This window comes from Meriones unguiculatus, chromosome 11 (genome assembly GCF_030254825.1).
Source record: "Meriones unguiculatus strain TT.TT164.6M chromosome 11, Bangor_MerUng_6.1, whole genome shotgun sequence".
Taxonomy (NCBI): Eukaryota; Metazoa; Chordata; class Mammalia; order Rodentia; family Muridae; genus Meriones; species Meriones unguiculatus.
The window spans coordinates 90,396,141-90,418,013 of NC_083359.1; the positions used below are offsets into that span (position 1 = coordinate 90,396,141).

Consider the following 21,873-nt stretch of genomic DNA (forward strand, 5'->3'; position numbering starts at 1 on the left):
CTATAAATATGAAGAGAGATGTTTTTAAGGACTTGGATTAGGTTACTTAGGCCTGTATATCTGCAGAGCAGACCAGCAGGCTAGACACTGTGGCAGAATTTCTGTTTGTGTTCTTAATGGCTATATCTGGTTTGTAAGATCAACCCCATTTTTAGCACAATCTTTGGTTAACGATTGTGCTAAAGATTGTGTTAAAGATTGTAGATGTTAACCTACAGTTATCTTTAAAGAAATATCTTTATTTCTTTGATTGAGCAAGGTACCATGAATGACCATGAATAACCAAGCTGACATCTAAAATTGGGAGAATGTCATGTGTGTCATGACTCCAGGGATGGACCTGACTGGGCCAGCAAGGGAATGAAGAAAAGACAAATATATACTGACATATGGAAAAGCTGGGGTCAGATGGACTGGGCTTTCTGATAGAGAAGATGCATCACCCTGGAAACTCAGCACTTTTATTGTATACAGTTGAATAGGGAAGCAGAGTTTTTGCATACAGCTGAACAAAGAGGTGATGTTATTGTATACGGCTGAATAAGGAGGCTGTAAATATCAAGGGGGAGAGTGTTATGGTGGACATTTTCTGAGCACACTGTCAGCATCCACACAGGGATAAGAATAAGGCTTTGTCATCCCTTTTGAGTCCTACCTCAGGGCTTGGGGAAGGTTAGGCCATTTCCCCATGGCTCTGAGGCTTTGGAGTCCTTGACATGGCCAGCTCATGTCAACAACGCACATTTGTGTGGGACTTGGCTCACTTAGCTCCCCACAGCACAGGGTTCTTCTTGTCTTCTGACACTTCTAATGACTCCATGAGAGGAAGATGTGTTGGCCCCTGGTCATTGGAAAATGAAAGACAAGTGGAGAGTAGCCACACCAGAACAGTCCAGCCTCAACTGCGAAATATACAGAAGATGGGTGGCCAAATGAGGGAATTGTGTCTAAATTGTGCTTTAGCTGACCAGCTTCCATGACAGAGATAACAAATGATTGTTCTTTCAAGACCTGAGATTGAGGTGGTGAAGTCCAGGGTAGTGAGAGATAATTAATACATCCAATCCTGTAATAAAAATGGATCCCAGGCCTCCTCTTATGGCACTTTGTAGTTTTCCATCATGGCATCTAGCATATTTTCAAACCATGTTGTGTGACAAAACTTTTTCTGGGGAGACAGGACATACACATCTCCTCACTCCAGGTGGAGAACCCCCAACAGACCAAAGTACAGATAGCTTTAAAGTCCAACCTGATGAACAAATGAGTGTTATTGGGTTTATTTACAGGAGTATGGGTCATGGGTTATTAATAGGAGTAGAATGACTCAGAGACAGCACCAAAGCCCACCCTAGCATGGGTGACAGCTCACAAAGCCAGAAGCACCCTGCACAGCCTGAAGCTCAACAGGTTCGAGAGTAGCCCTTCCCAGTGGACTCAGTTGGTCTAAATATTCTGAGCTGTTTATGTTCCTGCTTTAGGAGCTTCCCTGTAGGAGGGAATGTTTCAGTCTTGACAGAAGCTGTTACACAACGCATGCTTATTCATGGGAGTAATTCTGAATGTCTGCCTTCTTTATCATGCTGTGAGCTCCATTGTGTAGGAACTGCTGATCACCCTATCAATGAAGAGATATTAACATGTTTATTCTTGGAGTTTCCCATGAGGTTCACAGAAGTGAGGTAAGTAGCTAAGATCTTGTGGCGTTTTAGTGGATGAACCAATACCTACATCCAATTGTGTCTTCTGATTGAAATGAAGCTATATTCTAGAAGAAGTTACAGTGCCCATGCAATCTTTTAGTACCACGATATGAAAGGAACCTTTAAGCATTCAGAGGTCACATACTGCCGCTACAATTAGTTAAAAATAAGAACTACTCAAAGGGGAAATTAAAAGAATGTACAACTCAGAGGTGGTGGCCAGGAAAGATGTCAGGAGGAGGAGGCATTGAACTTGGGGCATGAAGAACAAGATGTCAGCCAGCAAAGTTGACATAAACAAATACCTTGGACAGAAAAGGCAGCAAGAAATGAATGCAAGACAAAAGTAAATTGGATTGTTTGAGGAACTAGATGGAAGATGCATGTGGCTAGAGTTGGTTACCAATATAAACCTGGGGTAGAGATGTAGTCAGAACCTCGGCCTGCAGTACTCTGTAGGTCATAAGAGCCTTGGTTTCAAGACTCACAGAACCCATGACAGGGTTTAAACACAATGTGATATGATGCAACTCTGGTCTTGAATGCACCGTTCTGTCCCATAGACTAGTGATGAGGCCAGCAGGAAGAATGCAAGAGTCCTTAGTTCATAGGTTGAATTGAGGCAAGAAAAATGTTAACACCACACAATCAGAGGAGAGAGAGACAAAGACAGAGACACAGAGAGACAGAGGAACATGTACACTGGGTCATTATGTGGATAACTGATTGGATTTCTTTATAGTAAAACTTATATTGAAAGGTGTATGTCATGATCTGCTTAAGGTGTGGTCTTAGACATATTTGAAGTGTTCCAGATAGAAATCAGTGGCAGAATAAACTGGGCAGTTAGAAGAGAGTCGTAATAGATGATTATTTCCATGTATGTCACCTGTCTGTCTGTTTCATAATTAAAGGGAAAAAAAGTGAATAGTACCAAGGTGCTAACCAAGACTTGGTACTGTACCCAGCCCAAGTCTAAAAGGACGTGGGGAAGGTATGGCTGCTCAAATCTATAGAGACCCTCCAGGCAAGAGGTGGTGCCACAAATTTTGTAAATATGATGGGGAAGCAGACAGAGTTATAAATACTCTAAGCTGGATTTCTTTCAAGTGCTTCTTGTTAGCTGAACCTTTTGAAAATGGGGAGAGATGTTGATGCATTCCAAAGGGGCCTGACTTCCCCATTGTTTCAGAGCAAAGGGATGGGGAAAGATGGAGACGCACACTGAAGGTTTTCCACGTGGCAGCACCTTATTTAATAACTGTATCCTCAGGTGTAATGAGGACAGTTAATATGATTTGATTAATTATTAAGTTATACTACTAACATTGTCATTAAATAATAGTCTAAAACAAGACAAGAGCAAAGAGTAGCCATGCATCTCTCTTACCCTGGCTGTTGGGAGCCTGAGGCCGGATGATTGAAAAGCCAACGTCAGCCTGGGCTGCATTGTGAGACTCCCTCATCTCAAACAAAACAAACAAAATTTGAAAGGAAGACAAATGTTAAGCTAAAGCAAACTCACTCTCAGCCCACCAAGCACAGAGAGGTGGTAGCCACAGCAAATGGCATTTCTGGTGATTTCAAAGATAGTTTTAGCCACAGAGCCAAAAGTCAGAGCATTGTAGTCGGTCCTTAAGAATGAAAAGACAATTTCAAGTAAAGAAGAAGATGTGGTAGGAGCCAGCACAGTTGAGGAGCAGGCTACTGCTGTACAAACTGAGTACATTTGCTCAACTGCAAATATTAATATCAGTAATCCAGTGGGGCTCATAAGAGTTTCTCCAGAGTAACAAACAGAAAACAGTGTTCCCAGGCAAGCCATGATGGGGGTCAACCTAAGCTAAGTGCTGAGGAAGTTATGGGCATGGTTTCCTAAGACAAAGCGCTGGATTCAAATCCTTGAGCCATTATTACCAGTGTGGCCTAGGGCCAGTTGCCTTCTGTCTCTTTTTCTCAGGTCCGTCACCTGTGAAATGGAGATTTCAATAAAAAGGCAATACTGGTAGGATTGCTCAAGTTCAAGTTCAACTTACACGACAGATATAGTACTTCTTAGTTACTGTGTGGGTGTTACTTAGAATTACTGTCTATCACAAGCTGTGAAAATCTCTGGCGTTCTCAAAGTGCTGACTAAGCATGCACATACCTGAAGTCTTGTATAGACTCTACCAGTGCGATCTGGCTAGGTCCTCTTTGCCAAGCAGCAAGGACTCCAGGTCCCATTGTTCTCATCTGTAAAAGGATGCTAATTAACTGAGCTGCTGTATAGAAAGTACTGCACATGCTGTCCAGCACATGTTGGACATTAAATGGATTTTAATTTTCTCCTTTGCTATCTTTCTTCTCTTCTCTGACTGCCTTCTTTTGTTTTCTGCGTGTATGTGTTCTGTAATCCTTTTGTAGTAGAAAAGTGAACTAAAAGATGAAGGAGGGTATTTTGTTTGTCTATCCGTCCATTTAAATACATTCACCGTTCAATTTGCTAAGCATTGTACTTGGGTCTGTGGATCTTCTTCTCAAGGTAATATTCATTTTCAATAGCCTAGCCTCTCTAAAACAAGTACTTGCAGCATCCATAATGAGGTAGAGAGCAACACTGTGAATAGCAGATCTGATGTGGGCTGCATTGATTCCCCTTGGAGTTGCTCAGAATTTCAGGCTTTTGTATGTTTGCTTGTCTGGTCCTCTTCTTTCATCTCCTTTGACAGTCCCAAGGGTCTAGACTGTCTCCATATGGTTCCACACTCATTTCAGCTTCTGCCCTCTCCTATAGGGCTATACCCAATTAAGTCTCTAACAGGACAGTGCCTTCTGCCCCTCTTCATCCTTCCTCCATCCATCTCTGTCCTCCTTTCCTACCCTCCATTCAGAAATGTTTGTCTTCTCTAAATGACTATTAATCACTGGCAATGTACGGGTTTCTGAAGATATGGATGTGTGCCTTGCCTTCAAAGCAGTCTCACTTTTTCAGTAGACCTTTTGGAATGGAATTATAATATATCTCAGGCTAATCTTTTTATATTTTCTTCCTGTCCAATGTATGCTATCAGTCGCTTTCTTTCATGGGAGAACAGAATTGGAAGTCACGATCCGGGTCTTACACCCTCTCATTGCTGCTGGAAAGTCCTTTCCTGGCACCCTAGGCTTTCAAAGCAACATGACACATCAACCCATGTAAAAGCACTCTCGCAGAACCATCTGCTAGGGAGACAGGCTTTAGCATCTTCCACTCTAACCCATGACCACATGGGCAATGCTAGCGTCCTGTCCTTGTTCACTCAAACTTTAACAGGGAGAAAACCATTTTCCATCACCTGCCATTCACTTGTTCAGGCACCGGATGCATATATGGCAGAATCAGAGCTGTTGTCCTTCCCAACTCCATTGATTTAATATCTTCTCTCATAGCATTAGTCACCATCATCTCATCTGTCCACAATAAGGATGAATTAATTTTCTTGTCACAATGAGCCTCACTATAACCACCTAGCTTCCAAAAACATTTGTTTTTTTGCATTTATTAAATCCCACTTTATTTTACTCAGTTCTTTTATTCTTAAACTTCTGTGTACATGTGTAATCCTGTCTATGTATGCATACGTGATGTATATACATATGTGTGAAAGTTCATGGGTGTATGAACATGGGTACATGGAGGTCAGAAGGCAGTGTTGGGTGTCTATTCCGTCCTTCCATCTTGTGTGAGGCATGATCTCTTTGTTGTTTGCTTGCGCTGTTGGCCTGTGCATCCATCTTATAACGCTCTACAAAATAGTTTTATCAGCCTAAAAACATTCTTTGTGCTTCACCTATTCCTTGGACTTCTCCTTCCCACTCAAAAACGTACATCTGGTGATCACTGATCCTTTACCTAGTTCTATCTTTTCCTCGTTTCCAGAATTTAATATAATTGGAATCATACAATATACGTTATTGGAGGAGATCTACCTCTGGGCTATCTGCTTCTTATTTTACCAGTTTGTGTCTATTTTTTCTGTCAATACTGTGATATGTGGATTTTTCAGCAGAAAGGTTGACCCCAGGGCCTGACACATGTTGGCAAGTATTCTACTACGGAGCAACACCTTGTCCTCCTTTTAAGCTTTGAGATGAGATCTATCCAACCCTGCCCAGGCTGTCCCTGAACTTGCAATCCTCCCATTTCAGCCTTTCAGACAGAGGTTCTCAACCTGTGGGTCGTGACACCCCTGAAGTCACATATCAGATATCCTGCATCCTGCATACCAGGTATTTTCATTACAATTCACAACATTAGAAAAATTACAGTTACGATGTAGCACCAAAGTGACTCTATGGTTAGAGGTCAGCACAGCATGAGGAGCTATATTAAAGGGTTACAGCATTAGGAGGACTGAGAACCATGGAGAGTCATCTGAGAGTCTCAGATAACCAGAATTACAGGGATGTGCTCCTATATCTGACTTAGCATTGTTTCTAAGTGGATTTTTAGTACAATCCACAATAAAGTAAATCAATCACAAGCACTCTGCTCAGTGAACAGTCACAAAGTGAGCACGCCTGTGTGACTGGCTCTCAGCCCAGCTGCACGAGCCCTCCAGAAGCTTCCGTTCTCCTCCTTCCATCAGATCACCTTCCAAGATGGCTACACACTTCACTTCCACTACCATATGTGAGCTTCGCCTGGAAATAGAATCCTGCTTTCTACATTTAGCTTCTTTCACTCAGCGTTACGTTCTCAGGAGTCTTTACACGTACAGAATGTAGCTTACCCTGGATCTCCGGAATCGCTTCCTTAGCGTCACAGCACTGGGTGTTTTCTCAGATCTCAACTTTGACCTATTACAACGGCACTGCTGTGGGATTCCTACGTGTGCCTTCGAGAGCGCACACACGTGTGTGTGTGTGTGTGTGTGTGTATTGTTTGAGTATACAAAAGGTATGGAATTGGCAAGTCATCCAGACGCATACATGTGGCTTCAGTAGATACCACAAGCAGAGTTTATCAGAAGTGACTGACTGGAGTTGCCTTTAATGCTCAGTGTAGGTTGGGAATGGGGCTTTAGTAATGTTCCAGGGTAATCCTCAAGGTCAGCCACATCTGAGAGCCAGTCTTAAGAATTTTGCAGACGGCTCCATTCATGAATCTAGACCCTCTCTTTATCTTGTTATAAAGTTTCTGAAATTTTTCTCATCATTTAGTGGTTCTTCCAAATATGAAACCATTGAGCTGTTTGGGCCTGTCATGAAGGCAAGTGTTGCATACACACAAATGCCACCAATGACAACGTGATATTTTAAGTCAGCATTCATTTGCAGTGACCCCTGCGCTGTCCATGGCTTCCCCTCAATCCTTTACAGACTTGGGGGTACACATACCGTGTAAGTTCTCTTCTAAGCTCGAAAGACCCTTTCCTCTGCAGGTAAAGATGTTTTCAGCTGCCCTGAGGTTTGTCAGCAGGGACAGACTGGCCCTCAGACAGATCCCGGTAGGGACAGATTTGTTTGTATTAGAGTTTAAAAGGACACAGATACAGAAGTGGATAAACAATCATTGATCTTTTGAAAGCAGCATTGCTCTGTGCTCTCTGTGGCTTAGCAACCGGGTCCTGCACACGTGAAAGGAGTATCACATGCAGCCTGAGTCCCCGAGGCGGCAGAGACACAGCTCACAGGCCAGAGAAGGAAGGTCAGACGCCACTCAAATGCCATGCGATGCAATTCGGTTACGATGGCTGCACTTCTAAGAATCGTGTTCTTGTTTTGCCACAGCTCAAGGCCAATCGGTTTCTCCGAAGTAAAGCAAGGAAAGTGGGGAGCTGTCCTACAGCAAGAGGAAAGGGACAGAACAGAACCAAACAGAAGCCCCCACCACTAAGCTGCTTTCTCTGAAGCTTTCTGAGGGGCAACAGATAAAGGTGGATGTTTGAGCTCTAAAGAAATACATGGACTGAATAGAATTTTTGTAGTATCCCAGAGTACTGCACTAAAGCAAAGCTTTATTATTTCAGTGCAAAACCACCCATGCATTTGCATGGGCATGAGCAAATTAAAAGAGGACAGCCCCTTTTTGCCCGGGTTAGTACCAGCCCACGACATTAAAGGTCATCCTCAACATGACCTCGCTGCTCTTCCATCCTGCAGTTCTCCTTATCCTTTTGCCCTCTGTGTTATCTTTTCCGCTGCTCATTTTAAACCTAAGCAGGCTCTAGGGTTTCATGATTTTGTGATTTTTTTCCCATGTTATTTCCTCAATAATAATTCCTGCCTCATTTCTTCTCATTGCTCATTCTTAATTATTCAAGCTTCATTTTTCAAAGCTGGCTAAAGTTTCTCTCCTCCTGGAAGACTTTACAGTTTCCTATTTTCTTTTCGGCCCATACTCCTTCATACTTCTGTTTTGTATGTATTTCATTCTGCCTCAGTTTAGTTAGTATGTTTATATGTCCTTTCATTTATTGCAGGGTTAGCTTTTTAGAAGCGAGATTCAATCTTGTTTATTTAACATATTTTTCATGCACCTGGACACTGAAATGTTTTGAACACAGTCACTAATTTTCTAGCTTGATTTATCCAAGAATAAACTCAATTATTTCCAGTCTGATGCCAAACATCCTAGAGGATTTTGTGAAAGGAGAGAGAGAGAGAGAGAGAAGAGAGAGAGAGAGAGAGAGAGAGAGAGAGAGAGAGAGAGAGAGAGGAGAAACTTTAGGCTTTAAAAATGATCATTTTTCGGCTGCTTTCAGAGCCATGTGTTTGTAACCAGGAATTTGAGCTTTGCAACATGCCTCAGCTCTAGCCACCACCTACCCCCCCACACACACACATAGATACATGGATACACAGAGAGATACGGAGACATACACACAAACACTTAGACACAAACACCCACAAAGACACTGACACACAGGCACTTGCATGTACACTGATCTCAGCATGGCCTCTCACCAAAATCAGCTTGATAGACTGACTGAATGCCGATATCTGACTTTAAAAGAATTGGTTTCATCAATGGATGAACACAGAGAGGTGAAGAATTGCCATGGCCGCACAAAAGTGTGATGGGAAGTGATTGAGGCAATTCAGCTTCCCCACAGCCAGGGAACACAGTGAAGAGAATTGATCAAATGTGTTTTAATGGGCTTTAGATTGCTTTTGTCTTGATTAATTCCTGGAGGAAATGGGTTTCCATTTCTAGAAAATAATTATTTTCTTCACAGCAGCTGCTGCAATCGAGCAATGCACACGTGCAAGCACACTCACATGGAGGGCGGCCCGCACCTCCTTCACCGGCCCCCGCACTCCCGGGAGAAACGGCTGACACCCAAAGATCCCGTGGCCTAAATCCTTCTATTTTATTCCTGAAGAGGCTTACATGGTAGACAGAAATTTTCCACTGCCTCTGGGTAGGTAATAACAAGAGACATTTACCAGGGTCTGAGTAATTGCTCCTTGGCTTGTTTCCTTGAAGGCATGCCTTAGTGTCTGCTTCTCTTGTGTGTTTGTTGTGTGTGCGAAATCTGGCTGTCGGGTTTTCCTGGAGTTCACTTGCATGCTGATTTACTTATCTGTTGGGCATCTTTGTATGTGCTGGATCTTGGATTTATATACAAATACTCCCCTTCTTTGTGTTTAAAGTAAAGCCACTGTTCAAACTATTTTCCCCTCACGAAACCTTCTTGCTTGATTTACTATACATATATTAATATTATATATAATATATGGTAAACATATATGCACATTATCTAAATATATGCATGTACACATACATAATTTATGTTTATGTGTATGCCTGAGTGCATACACACGTACCACATGCACAACACACGTATACAGGAGCCAGCAGAGATAAGAAGAGAGCTCTGGAGCTGGAGTTGCAGGCAGTTGTAAGCCACCATGTTGGGTGCTGGCAACCAAAGCCAGATCCCACTACAAGAGCTATAAGCTCTCTTAACCACTAAGTTATGTCTCCAGGGCAATGCACTCCCCCCCCCCCCCACACACACTTGATTCTACAAGGTTAGTATCTATAGCCTGGTCTTGCATTTACATGGAATAAGTCTATTCACCTTCTCTTAACATTGTCTGCTTGACCCAGAAGAGAAAGTGACTGACTGAGGTCAGACCTTCTCAAACTTGAGCACACCCTGGGGTCTCCTGAAGGGTTCCAGACTTAGAGTTTTCCAGTTAGCAAGGCAGATGAAGAGTATGGAATTTCTCAAGGATGCCAGGGGGCGCTGCTGCTTCTGGGGCAGCCTTTGAGAGCCTCCGATTCAGGAAGTTTGGGTTGTTGCACGAAAGTAGCCTTCACAGCTCTTCCTTCCTGTCTCTTGCTCCTTTCATGAGATCTGTAATTCTGAGGATGGACTGGAACCCTTGTTCCTCATCTGGGTTCTGTTTCCTTTTACATTTGGGGACAGGTGGTCTGTACCCTACCCCATCTTATACCAAGCCATACCTATCCTGACGTTGTCAGAGTTTCCCAAACATCAGTAATCCTGTTTCCATGTGTCTACAGTAAGGTTTTTTCTCATTGGAATGTTCTTCCCCACCTACAAAGTTTGTTTTGAACCTTTAAAACTCTGGTCACACTTCTGTCTTCTGTCTTCCTTCTGGACCTCATTCATGCTTTAGGTGGCATTCTGTTGGCTGATCTGTCTTCCAGCCATCATTTAAGACTATCTCTCACCATTTCCACCCACCACATTATTCAGAACTAAAGTCAATCTTTCTACTCGTTTTGCCGAGTGTCAGCTCTTCAGAGGATAGAATAATGTCTTATTGATTTGGGGGGAGGAACTACCATCCAGTATTAATATTAATGAACATCTGGAGTTTGATGATGTCTGAGGCTTGATATATAGCTTACTCTGCCCTCTTGAAATAAGATGAGTATCAGCAAAGGAGGCACAATGATTAATGGGAAAGAATACGGGAAGGCAAGTACATGAGATTAGGGAAAATGTTTCTTGTTTGTATTTTTAAGTCTCTCTGTATAAAATGCCAATATTTATGGTTATAAGATTTATGACAATAAATTTTGTATGAAACAGTGGTAACTATTATTTTTTAAAAAGCATACTACTTTCAGGTGCCCTGGAAAAACTGAGCACTTTAATCTATAAATGGTCTTCAAAGTAGAAAAGAAACTCCATGAACTACATCTGTTTTGCTTCTGAAGTCACCTTCCTTCCAGCACTGAAAGAATTTCCAATTATGTGATTGCTGGAAAAGAGGCTTGTGAAATGCTTCAGAAGAGCTCTTTGTCTTGGCTTCCTGAAGCCCATGGAGAGGTGGCATACCAATAAAATAAAGGACAGCTTGTAGAGCCCTGCGAGACGAGACAGGAAAGGGCAACGTGTCTCCTTCCCAGAGCTCTTCAAACCCACATTTAGTGAGATCAAAAGGAACATCACCAGCTTTTTGGGAAATGTAGAGCCTCCAATCTTCCTTTTAGTGTGGAAGATGCCAAGATGCAAACACATTTAAGAACAAAAAAAAAAAAAAAACTCGAAAATTACCCTCCACTTAAGAGGACTGACCCAAGCCCAGTGATCCTTGATGAAAATGGAACCTCCGCACTGGACAGCCACTCCATTCAACTGAGATTGCTGAAGAAGGGCAAGATGGAAGTAGGAGGGGGTGGCCGGATATGGATCTGCCCTTCAATGTTTTCCTAGGAGTGAAGCAGGGCTATATTCTAAGGTGCTCACTGTGGAGTAACCATTTATTGCATACACTTTAGTTTGCAATTGCATCTACACAGAAAGACCTTGAGAGCAGACTTCAGACTGGAGGCCGGAGAACAAGAAGCATTCTGTAAGGAGATAGCTGTGGGAGGAATGCTGATGGATGGAGGGAAATGTTCCAGCCTGTCCTTGGACTCAGAACACACCTGTACCTTCTTCTAGCATTCTCTACCCCAGCTGGAAAACTGATGGTGAGGACTTTCTCTTGCCTTTAGGATGAATCCTATTTATTGGTATTCCCAGGCTGGAGAGATACAGCTCAGCCACCGAAGGCTAGGTTTACAACCAGATATCCAGATTTCTCATACAAATGGGGAGATTTTTTTTCCACATGGTCTCTGCCATTTTCTTTCTGACACCCATTTCAAGCATAAAATCCTCATCCTTCAAAGGGGGGGGGGGAAGGAACAAATAATAAGGAGTTGCTAATTTCTTCTGAGGGGTTAAATTTTGTGTGATAATGAGAGCATTTAGACTCACTTGGGCATTAGAAGAGATAAGGACTGTATCTCTCATTTGGTCATCCAGATATTTAAGATGGTTTCAGAGAGGATCTAGATAATGGTTGTATTTAGCCAGAAAGCTTCCTTAATTCTCTCCTGTGACAACCTTCCAGTAGCCATTAATGTCTGTTGGCTTAGGAGATTTCAATTCAGAGTGGCTTTCAAGAAAGGATGAGTACCACTCTCTGTTCCCTGTTTTCCAAATTCTTTCCATACCTTTTGTTCTCTTCACCTCCAGTGTGGATGGCCCCGGTGATTCTAAAGGATGAAAAGAGATGTGGTACATTTACCACCTCTAGTGTGGATGGTCCTGGTAAGTCTAAAAAATGAAAGGGAAAGGGGTACCATTGACCATGTCCAGGGAATGCTGAACTTTGACAAACGGCCTCGTGAAACTGCCTCAAATTAGGTGCTACTCTTGTGTCAAGGACATCACTGCCCACAAATGTACCCCACAAAAGCAAAAAACTGATCTCCATCTTTTCTCTTATCCCTTGGACACTGGGTTGAGGTTCTTTAATAACTGCCATTTCCAAGTAGCTTAAGCTACCTGCCATTTGTCTTGCTGTTTTTTCCCTTCACTCACTACCCTCAAAATATCCCAGAATGCTAGCTAGTTTCTTGTCATGCTACACTTAGCCATTAGACTTATCAAAGCCAGACACTGTAGCAGCATTTCTGCCAGATCAGCTATGCTCCGCTCCATGCCCGCAAGTAGGAAATGGCATTTCTCAGGACCTTACCAGTAGGAATGACAGCCCAACTTATCTGACCTTTTAAGCGCCCTTCACTCAAGAGCACAGTTGTTCAGGGGTAGTTAGAGATGGATGTAACAGCGAACTATGGCTGGGGTCACACCTGAGCTCCATGTACTCAGTGATCAGCTCACTGAGTACAGATCCGTTGTAAAGGAACAGAAAAGACAGCGGAAGGAAGTAAAGCAGGTAAGACATAACCCTATTCTTTTTCTTCTCCACCTTTATAAATCAATGATATCCTTCCAAGCAAGGAGACTTTTCTTAAATCAAGATTCTTCATGTGGAGCAAGGAGGTGAGACACATCAAAAATATCAATGGTTGCCAGGCACAAAGTTTGCAGCACCAGCAGGACCTCTGTGGAAGCTTTATTGCCATGGGGATGGTACTGATGGGAATTCAGGGATGGGAAAAGGAGCCGGAGAAGCCCTTCTCAGCTCACCACTACTAAAGAACATTCTCTCTTCTTTGCCTGAGGTGAGCCATAAACACCCGGATCCCTCCCTCCTGCTGCAAGCCTATTTGTCTCTGACTCACAGGATGACTATGATTAAATTTCATTATCCGCTCAGTTTCCATCTCTTGAGGTTTCTGGCTTTAGGTTTACCGCAAGCTTTGGCTTTACTAAAGGGCTTTTGACTAATGTGCAGTAGCATTGAATCACGGTAGATTTTCACACATTCATAATTACTCTTCTGAAGTAGCACATATTCTCTGTTATCTCCGGATAAGAGGAGCAGAGAGAAAACAATGTCATTTCATTCCTTTCTTCTGAGAGACGGAAGCAATTTGTGACCTAGTTTTTGGAGTATCCTAAATCCCCTTGAGGCTAAAGAGAAAAGCACAGCCTTGAATGGCTGAGATGAAGATTAAATGAAGAAAAGATATCTGTCTTCACGGCCCCTCCCTCTCTAGACCTGTGAGCAGAAACGCAGGGAAGGAATGAGGCTTTCCATTGGGCTACACCTAGTGATATACATAAAAATGTAAAGAACTACAGACACTAGAGTTTATATGAATCCCGTTATACAGTGACTGAATTTATTTTAAGACAATTATTTTGATTTTTAATCTGACTCACGTCCATGTTAAGAAGCTGTCTAGCTCCGTGTCAGCGCTAATCATGGACCCAAAACATAGGAAATAGTAAAACTCTGTTTCCAGAAGTTGCTACACATGTAAGGTTTTCTTGTTGTTGTTGTTTTGGCTTTTTTTTTTCTTTAGTTATTATTTTGTTTTTGGTTTGGTTTTGTAGCAGTGGTAGCAATGGGGAGTTAAATAGTTTCTCCTAGGCCAGTGCTAAGCCGAGAATGAAACAAAAAGAAAAACATATATCCTGATCAGTGACCAAATATAGCGACAGTATCTACAGCATTCAGCAATCCTCTCCACACCGAGTGACTGTTGTCTAAACAATGTCACAGGCAATTTTAATCTAGTCTCCATGTACTCTTACCCGCTTCTAGTGAAATGCATAAAAATGTTAGTATTTAAAAGTACAGGGAGAAATTATGTCAAGAGGAAGGATGATATTATTCATCTTAAAGAAGAGAAGACATGGATCGTTTCAAATTTATTTGATTATAAATATGAATAAAGCTGGACATGGTGATGTATGCCAGTGTTTCAGCACAGTGGAAGTGGAGGTAGGATCACAGGGTCAAAGTCATAGCAAGACCCTGTCAAAAAAAAAAAAAAAAAAAAGCAAAACTGGAATAACTCCAAAGAATGTATATTTGACCTCATAATTTTACTTGCTCTGTGTTTACTGTCCTGTCCTCAGGGACATTGTCAGCAAGATTCACTCTCTTTTTCCCATCTTTCAAAACACCTAGAGAGAAGTGAGTGATTCCACAAAGCTGTGACAGTTCCCCAGACATACATACATACATACATAAATAAATAAATAAATAAATAAATAAATAAATAAATAAATAGTAAGTTTCTTCTGCCTTGTGGTCTGTAGATATTTCTAATGCAGGATATCATTTCTTTAACCATAATAAAGAATTTCTTGGACAGCGTATCTTTTAAACAGTAAAGAAATCAAAGGAAAACCATACAAACCCCATTAGTTACAAAGTAAGGCAGAGAGATGTTTGTATTCTGTCTACATCAACACAGACTATCAGCTTTGCAGTGAGCAGGTTACATGGTAGCAAATCTCCCTGGGACATATTGACATGCATGTTAGTCCGTTTTCTGTTACTATAACAAAATATCTGACATGGGTACTTAGGAAAACTAAAAGAGGCTTGTTTAGTTTACAGTCTTGGAAACTAAAATTCTAAGATTGGGCAACTCCACCCTTCTGCCTTAACCTTTCTGGCTGCATTGCAATTGATGGATAGAGTCATGACACGCACCAAGGAGAGAAAGAGATCACATGGCTAGGCAGAAAACTACAGAGCAAGGAGGAGCCAGCCTCATTTTTCACATAAAACAACTCATTTTACCAAAACCAAATCATTCCATGATCAATCCCTTCTGAGTACTATGCTTCTAACAGTCCAAGCACCTCCCACGAGGCCCCACATTTGAAAAGTTACCAACAGGCGGGAGACCAACTTTCAGCACATGGACTCTCAGGGAGCACACTGTACCCAACACTAGCGTTCTGTCTCTGACCCTCTGCACCTTTCATTGCCTTACTGCAAGTGGCCTTCTGACCAACACACAGGGTTACCACTCACTCTGTCTCTTGGGTGAGGTGAACTTCTCTCTTATATAAAATCTACTCTGTCAAGAGTGTTGATAAGCTGGACCAACATCTCGAAATCTGGATCCCACAAATCTTGTTCAACTGACTATCGAACAGAGGGTGTGCAATTTTACAGAAACAAATATGAATGGGCCTGAACTAAAGAATGGCATCATGCATACTCGGGACTTGCATATACGATGAGTAGGATAAAAGTTGGGGTGAAATGACAGACGCCAGACAACTAAATATTCCTACCAGTGTTCAGTCTCAGCGCTCTCCTTCTCCAAACCAAACTTGTTCAGTGTCCGGTAAGGCTAATTTGAGCTGAGTTGCTATGGGAACCGAGAAAGGAGTTCCTGGAAATGTAATCATAATTGCTGTCATCTAAAAGGGCAGCATCTTGCTACTTCAGTGTGCTCCCATGTGTCTGCATTAGGCTTGTGTTAGCAAATGGGTGTCAAAAGTCATTTGCCGGCAAATTGCTAAGCGGAGAGCCACCAGTGTTGGGTGTTGCTCAACTGGGCTGCTTTGTCAAAGGACAAACTTGTCATTGTTGTTTTTGAGGTAAGATTCTCTTTGCAAGGTCTGGGTTAGTTTCTTGGAATAGAATCCAAATGCTGTCTGTCAGCTGACACAAATCTTAGGGCCCGTGAAGGTAAAAATCTCTGAGCCACAAATTTTCGTATGTTCAGAGGATGGGTTCTGAACCTTGAGGGTCTCTTGACAACTACTGGAAATTCCACAGGCTTTTAGAAGAGATAGTTGGAGCTGGCTTGGTGATCTCATAATTTCAAGATTCAAAAGGCCAATAGAATCAGAGTCACAGACTTGAAATGTGTCCTTGGGGGATCAGCTGGTCTTTTGCTACTCAAAAGTATGAGCCACACATCTGCAATATTGATGCAACCTGAGAGCCTGTTATTTAGAGACGCTCAACCCCAGACACAGACTTGCTGAATTAGAAGCCACATTTTATTTAATAGGGTTCTCATATGGTCTATCTGTGTGCTAATTCTGAGAAGCACTGGACCAGTGAAACTTCTTAATTTTATAGAAAAGGTGACTGAAGTCCAAAGGGGAGAAGTAGTTTGCCTAAATTATTGATGAACCTCAGTAGCAGAACCAGAACAAAGTACTACCACATGTGAAAGCCAGACCTTTTCTGTTACCCAATGAGACTTCTCAGAAACAGGAACTTAGAGGCATATTAGAGGTTCCATGAGAGATTTTCTTGTTTTATGGCATCCCCACACAATCTTCTTTTTCTGACCTCCAATTGCACTGAGGGGGGCAGGAATTCTGGGAAGGAAAAGGCCAGTAGCTAATTGAAGGAGAAACTCTTCCACCTAAGTCTTTAACATGGCTTAAGGTGAGTCATCTACCTAGGGGTTTTCCCTTGGCCAAGTAATTGACCTGGTCCAACTGGAATGTTGCAACTCCACCGATGCCTGAGATTCTCCCTCTTGACCACAAGCATTTCCTTAATGATCCTCTATTGCTGCTCTAACAAAATTTGCATAAGTTGCTGGCCTTGTTCATGTCTATAAGGGGAGTTCTCTATCATCCTATGAAAGTACCTGGTAAATGTTCTGTGGAAAACTGAAAAAAAAAAAAAAGATGATCTTTGTCCTGCCTATCTTCACACTATTCCTTAAAGATTCCTAATGCACCAATTCCTAAGTCAATGCAAACTATTCCAAAGCAACATGCGTTTTCATTTTCAAAAAAGCTAAAAGATAGTATTTTCCTGGTAGTTAGAAATTTAAAAACTGGGAACTAACAGAAGATGTAGAGAGGGGCCAGATTCTTCCTACCTTCTCTGAGCTCTGCTCAGCCAATGGCAGGCTGGCCATCAGTGTTTCCCATGCCAGCCCCATGCCAGGTGTGGAGGAGCATTGCTGTGCCTGCTTTTGGCCACTTCACCCCAAAGAAGAAAATGCCATTCTCCTCACTTCTAGATGCAAGAGATTCTGGAGAACACACAATACCTGTGACTCTCGAAGACAGGCAAGAGCTTACCATCCTCCTTTCTCCTAGCCCACTCCTCCCACATTTCTGTCATCACTAGGTGACCCAGCCAAGCATCATCCTGTTCCTTAAGCACAAGTCAGTAATTCCTAGTTCTTTCCTAGCAATTTGATTCTGATACCTACAGTCACAAATCACCCCCAAACTTAGCATTTACCACAAGGGCAGCTTTATTATCTCTCACAGTTTTATCAACAGACCTGATCTCCACAGCTGGACACCCTCTACTCTACATACAGACTCTAGTCATTGATTGATTTGGGACTATCTAAGATAGCTCACTCACATGCCTTATCAGGGATAGATGAAGTGTGTGTGTGTGCGCGTGTGTGTGTGTGTGTGTGTGTGTGTCTCCCCTTCCCTCCTCCCTTTCTCTTCTTTCTTCTCCTCCTCATCCCTTCCAGGTGTTCTGAAACATGATCAACTTTTCACAAAGCAGCTTAAGGCTCTCAAAATAATAACATCTAGGTTTCCCCACTTCCTTAAACCTTAAATCCAATCCTGAGCTGGAATGACATCCCTTGGAGTGTCCTGTATTTGTTACAATGAGCCAGAGAATGTCCAGAGAGTGTCAGTCACGGGGTTCTCAAAAAGACTTCTGGGAGCAGCCAGTTCTTTCATTTCTTTAATTGTTTCCTATTGCTTGATTCAAAACAAGGGAGATTTTATAAGTGGATCTCAAGAAAGTCTACCAACATATAGAAATTATGTTTTTGTATCTATTTGAGTATTCATACAGATGGATACTTTTTTGAGGGAAAAGACCCCCAGATTTCTTCACATTGCCTAAAGGATCTGTCACCCAGAGAATTCTACATTACGAAATGAGTCACAGCAGATTCTATAGACCATCTGCTCATTGCTATGTGTGGCTCTGGGGCTTCTGAAGACATATGGAGCTCATAGCGCATCTCATTAGCTGGATTTGGAATCCTAAGACTCAGGCAAGAACCTCATCTCTATATACTGCAAGACTCTCTGGTTTTTAGCACAGTCTTTTAAATAAGAGATGTTCTCCATAAGGCATGTAGGCTGATTTCTTCTGAAGGACCTACCTGAGTTTGATGTAATAAAACGCAAGCATAACTATGATTAATGTTCTTCCTATAACATATTGTGTCACCCTTCAGTAAAAAGTCATCATCGATCTAGTTTGATACCTATCTAATCTGATTGGAGTCTGCTGGGTCAGTGGAATGGATGCTAGTATAATATTATTTTACAATAAGAAATATAAAATTTAAATAATTGTCTCAATGATTTAGAGATGTTTGGGGTAGAAACTAGGGCTCAAATCCAATTCTCCTGGTTTTTACTCCCTAGAGCTTTGTAATGAGGAGAAAGGAATACAAGTGAGGCCACGAGGAAAGCTAGAGGAATAAGAGTAAGGATGCAAGCTTCAGAGCTGGAGGTAGAGGGCAGTGGTACAGGGTTGGCTAATCATGTGGGAAGTTCTGGATTTGACCTCCACTACCCAAGGAGCAAAGCAAACGATTCTAAGCTGCACCATGTTTACTGTCACAGTTTATGTGTCAGCGTTGCTGAGCCACAAACTGTATCCCCCACTCTTGCAACCCTCTGTTTCTAATACAGCTCTAGGGATCCCGTTTGGAGAGTCCCCGGCCTCATCTTCAATCATATATGCTAATAGAACTGTCTCTGAGCCCACTGTTCTCATTTTTCTTTTAATCAGTGATAACCAAGACACTGTAGTTGCTCATCTTCTGATCCTTAGTTTTATACTCAAAACAGAAGCCATTCTAAACCCCAAGTGCACACAGACACCCTCCCTCTTATGTGGAGAAGAGGCTCAATGCGGTCAGGCTCACCATCAGTCTCCTACTCTGGATTGTCTTTAAAGACCTTAGATAATGGACTTCAGTAAGGAAAGGACAGTAAGGAAAAAGCCAAGTGCAGTTGTAGCCCAGCAGGAGGGTGCTCACCCAGAGTGCACTAAGCTATCTGTTAGATCCCTAGCGCCCCACAAACCAACCCTGATGGCTCACGTAAGCGCAGCAGTTTGAGGCCAGCGTGGGCTACAGGAGACCCCGCCTCAATGGAAAAGAAGGCATTGGCAACATGGACCTCTTAGAATGGGAAAATGAGTCAATGTGTCATCCACTTGCCACGACTAGAGAAGAGCTGGTGCATCACAATTTCAGAGTGATGCTCTCATGTCAGGTTTTTTGGTATCTTAATAATGATGCAACAGAATATATCAAAAGCTAATTGTCTTCCAAACTTCCTCCAAACATACCTACTTGCCTAGGTGTCATTTCACTATCAATTTTGCAGAAATGGATTCTCTTTATTTTCTCAGTGACTGTGCTTAGCTGTTCTTTCACCACCTCTCCAGAACCAGGGCTTGTATAATCCTTACCTTTGAAGTCACAAAATTTTATAGAAGGTTTCTTTGAAGCTGGAAGACTGAGACTCTATTAATGAAAAAAAAAAAAGGAAGTAAAATGGGCCCAGTGACATGACATTTTAGTCCTGAGGTCATCTGCCGAACACAAGGTGTGCTTTGGTGGCAATTACTGTCTCCGGACCCTTTAAAGGGTAAGACTACTATGAGATACTTTTTAAAGCATTTATCATTTGCATTGGGAAAGGTTAATGTAATCTTTCCAAATATAATCTCCTGTTTATGCAAGAATATATCTGTCCTATTAGCCTCACCAGAACCCTAGCCGAAGCTTGTATTTGGAAAATGAAGTTCTCAGGTAGACACTGAAGGATTTCTTGCGCGACTCGTTCTCTTGTCACTACAACAGGAAGAAGCCTTACGTGGTTAAAGATTTTATCTGGACGTAAACTGATCGTTACCAAATACAACATTTAGCTTTTTCTCAGGTATTCCTGTGAGGTTATATAGTCCTGCAGTTAAGGTCTTGCTACCCTTTTACAGGGGTCCTGAGAAGTAGGGATGTCAGCCAAGATCTGTATCTATTTCTTGTTCTTCTTTTTCTTCTTATTGTTCTTGTTCTTCTCCTTCTCCTTCTTCTTCTATCTCTTTAATTAAAATAGAGGCACTTCACTTCTTTGCCCCTCTTTCCTCCTTCCAACCCCTCCCAGTTATCCTCTCTTGAACTCTTACTCTCAAGCTGACAGCCTCTATTGACCTGATTGTATTTGTTACATACATATTACAAATGTACATAATATGCGTATATTACATGCCTGTACATACATATGTGTGTGTATGCTGAAGACACCATATCTGTAGGATATACTACTCAAATGATTCATGCTGAATCTGACCTGAAAACTTTTTTCCTTTGGTTTTCAACATCCATAGTTTTGGCCTGTGCAAGCTACCAAGGGAGAGGAGCAATTAAACAGTCTTACCCTGCAGTAACACGTGTGAATCATGACAATTAAGAAATTGTTTGTGGCTTTATTGTATCATAAGGCATTGAAACATCTGAAAAAAAATCAATATCTGGGCGGTCAGGCAGCTTCTTATTTATTTCTTTGGTTTACTAGAGCAACTTGTCAGTAGATTAAAAGTGCAAAATAAAACATAAACAAAAACAGGCAGTCTTTTGAATTGCTTAGGTCTTTCCAAGCCATGAGCCGGTACAACCCAAACTTCTGTCAGATGCAGTGAGCCTAGCATCCAAACATCGTGCACAAAACCCGATAGAAGCGCACTGCACCCACTCCCACCTCTGCCTTGCTCGTGGGTTCATGGTATTTGGAGCTTCTGAAGGAGTAAGGTAATGTCGGGAAGAGGATGGAGGAAGGAACAGCATGAGTAGCTGACCAGGAGGAGGTCAGCCGAAGCTGTACAGGGTAAGCCTGAACGGGTCATTGGTACAAACGTAAGCATCATTGCTATTCTTCAAGAGAAACATCTTTTGGAAACCCATGATCACGTCTTCATCCACCTTGAGTTGACCCACAGCCGTGGTAATGGTACAGCCATCTGGTGCAGGCCGATGGTCCTGTGCTGTGATACTATGTGAACTTTCTGGAACAGAAGGCTAGATCCCTGATCCACAAATGGCAGCTGTTTTCCTGGAACTGCTGTCCTTCCTACGGAAGGCATGGCGAAGCAATGTAAATTGCACCTAGTTGGGTTCTGTCATTATCAAATAACTGGTAGTAATGTGGAATAGAGCTGGATCCAGTCTGCTCCCAAATTAGCTTGTCTTCCATCCTGGAGAGTCACCCCCTCACTGAGACCCCTCAATGGCACAATGGTAGCAGCAGTGGCAGCAACCCAGGGCAGTCTTGAGACCTAATTCTTGTTAGCTTTTCCCTTCCATATTTATTGGCTGCTTTGGGTGAGTAAGACCCTGAAAGAACCACACTGTTACCACTAAAGAGGACCAGTGGTAGCCAGAAAACCAATAAACAAAAAGACACATGGTGCAATAACAGACCCCTCAAGGCCCGAAGACCCAGAAACGGCCAGAGTCCCTCAACAAATTATCTTTATTTCC

At 42.3% G+C, this 21,873-nt stretch overlaps 1 pseudogene; it reads right to left on the minus strand.

Moving 5' to 3' along the window:
• Positions 1 to 21,201: 21,201 nt before the first annotated feature.
• Positions 21,202 to 21,586, minus strand: LOC110550626 (nuclear transport factor 2-like; annotated as a pseudogene).
• Between the last annotated feature and the right edge of the window lie 287 nt (positions 21,587 to 21,873).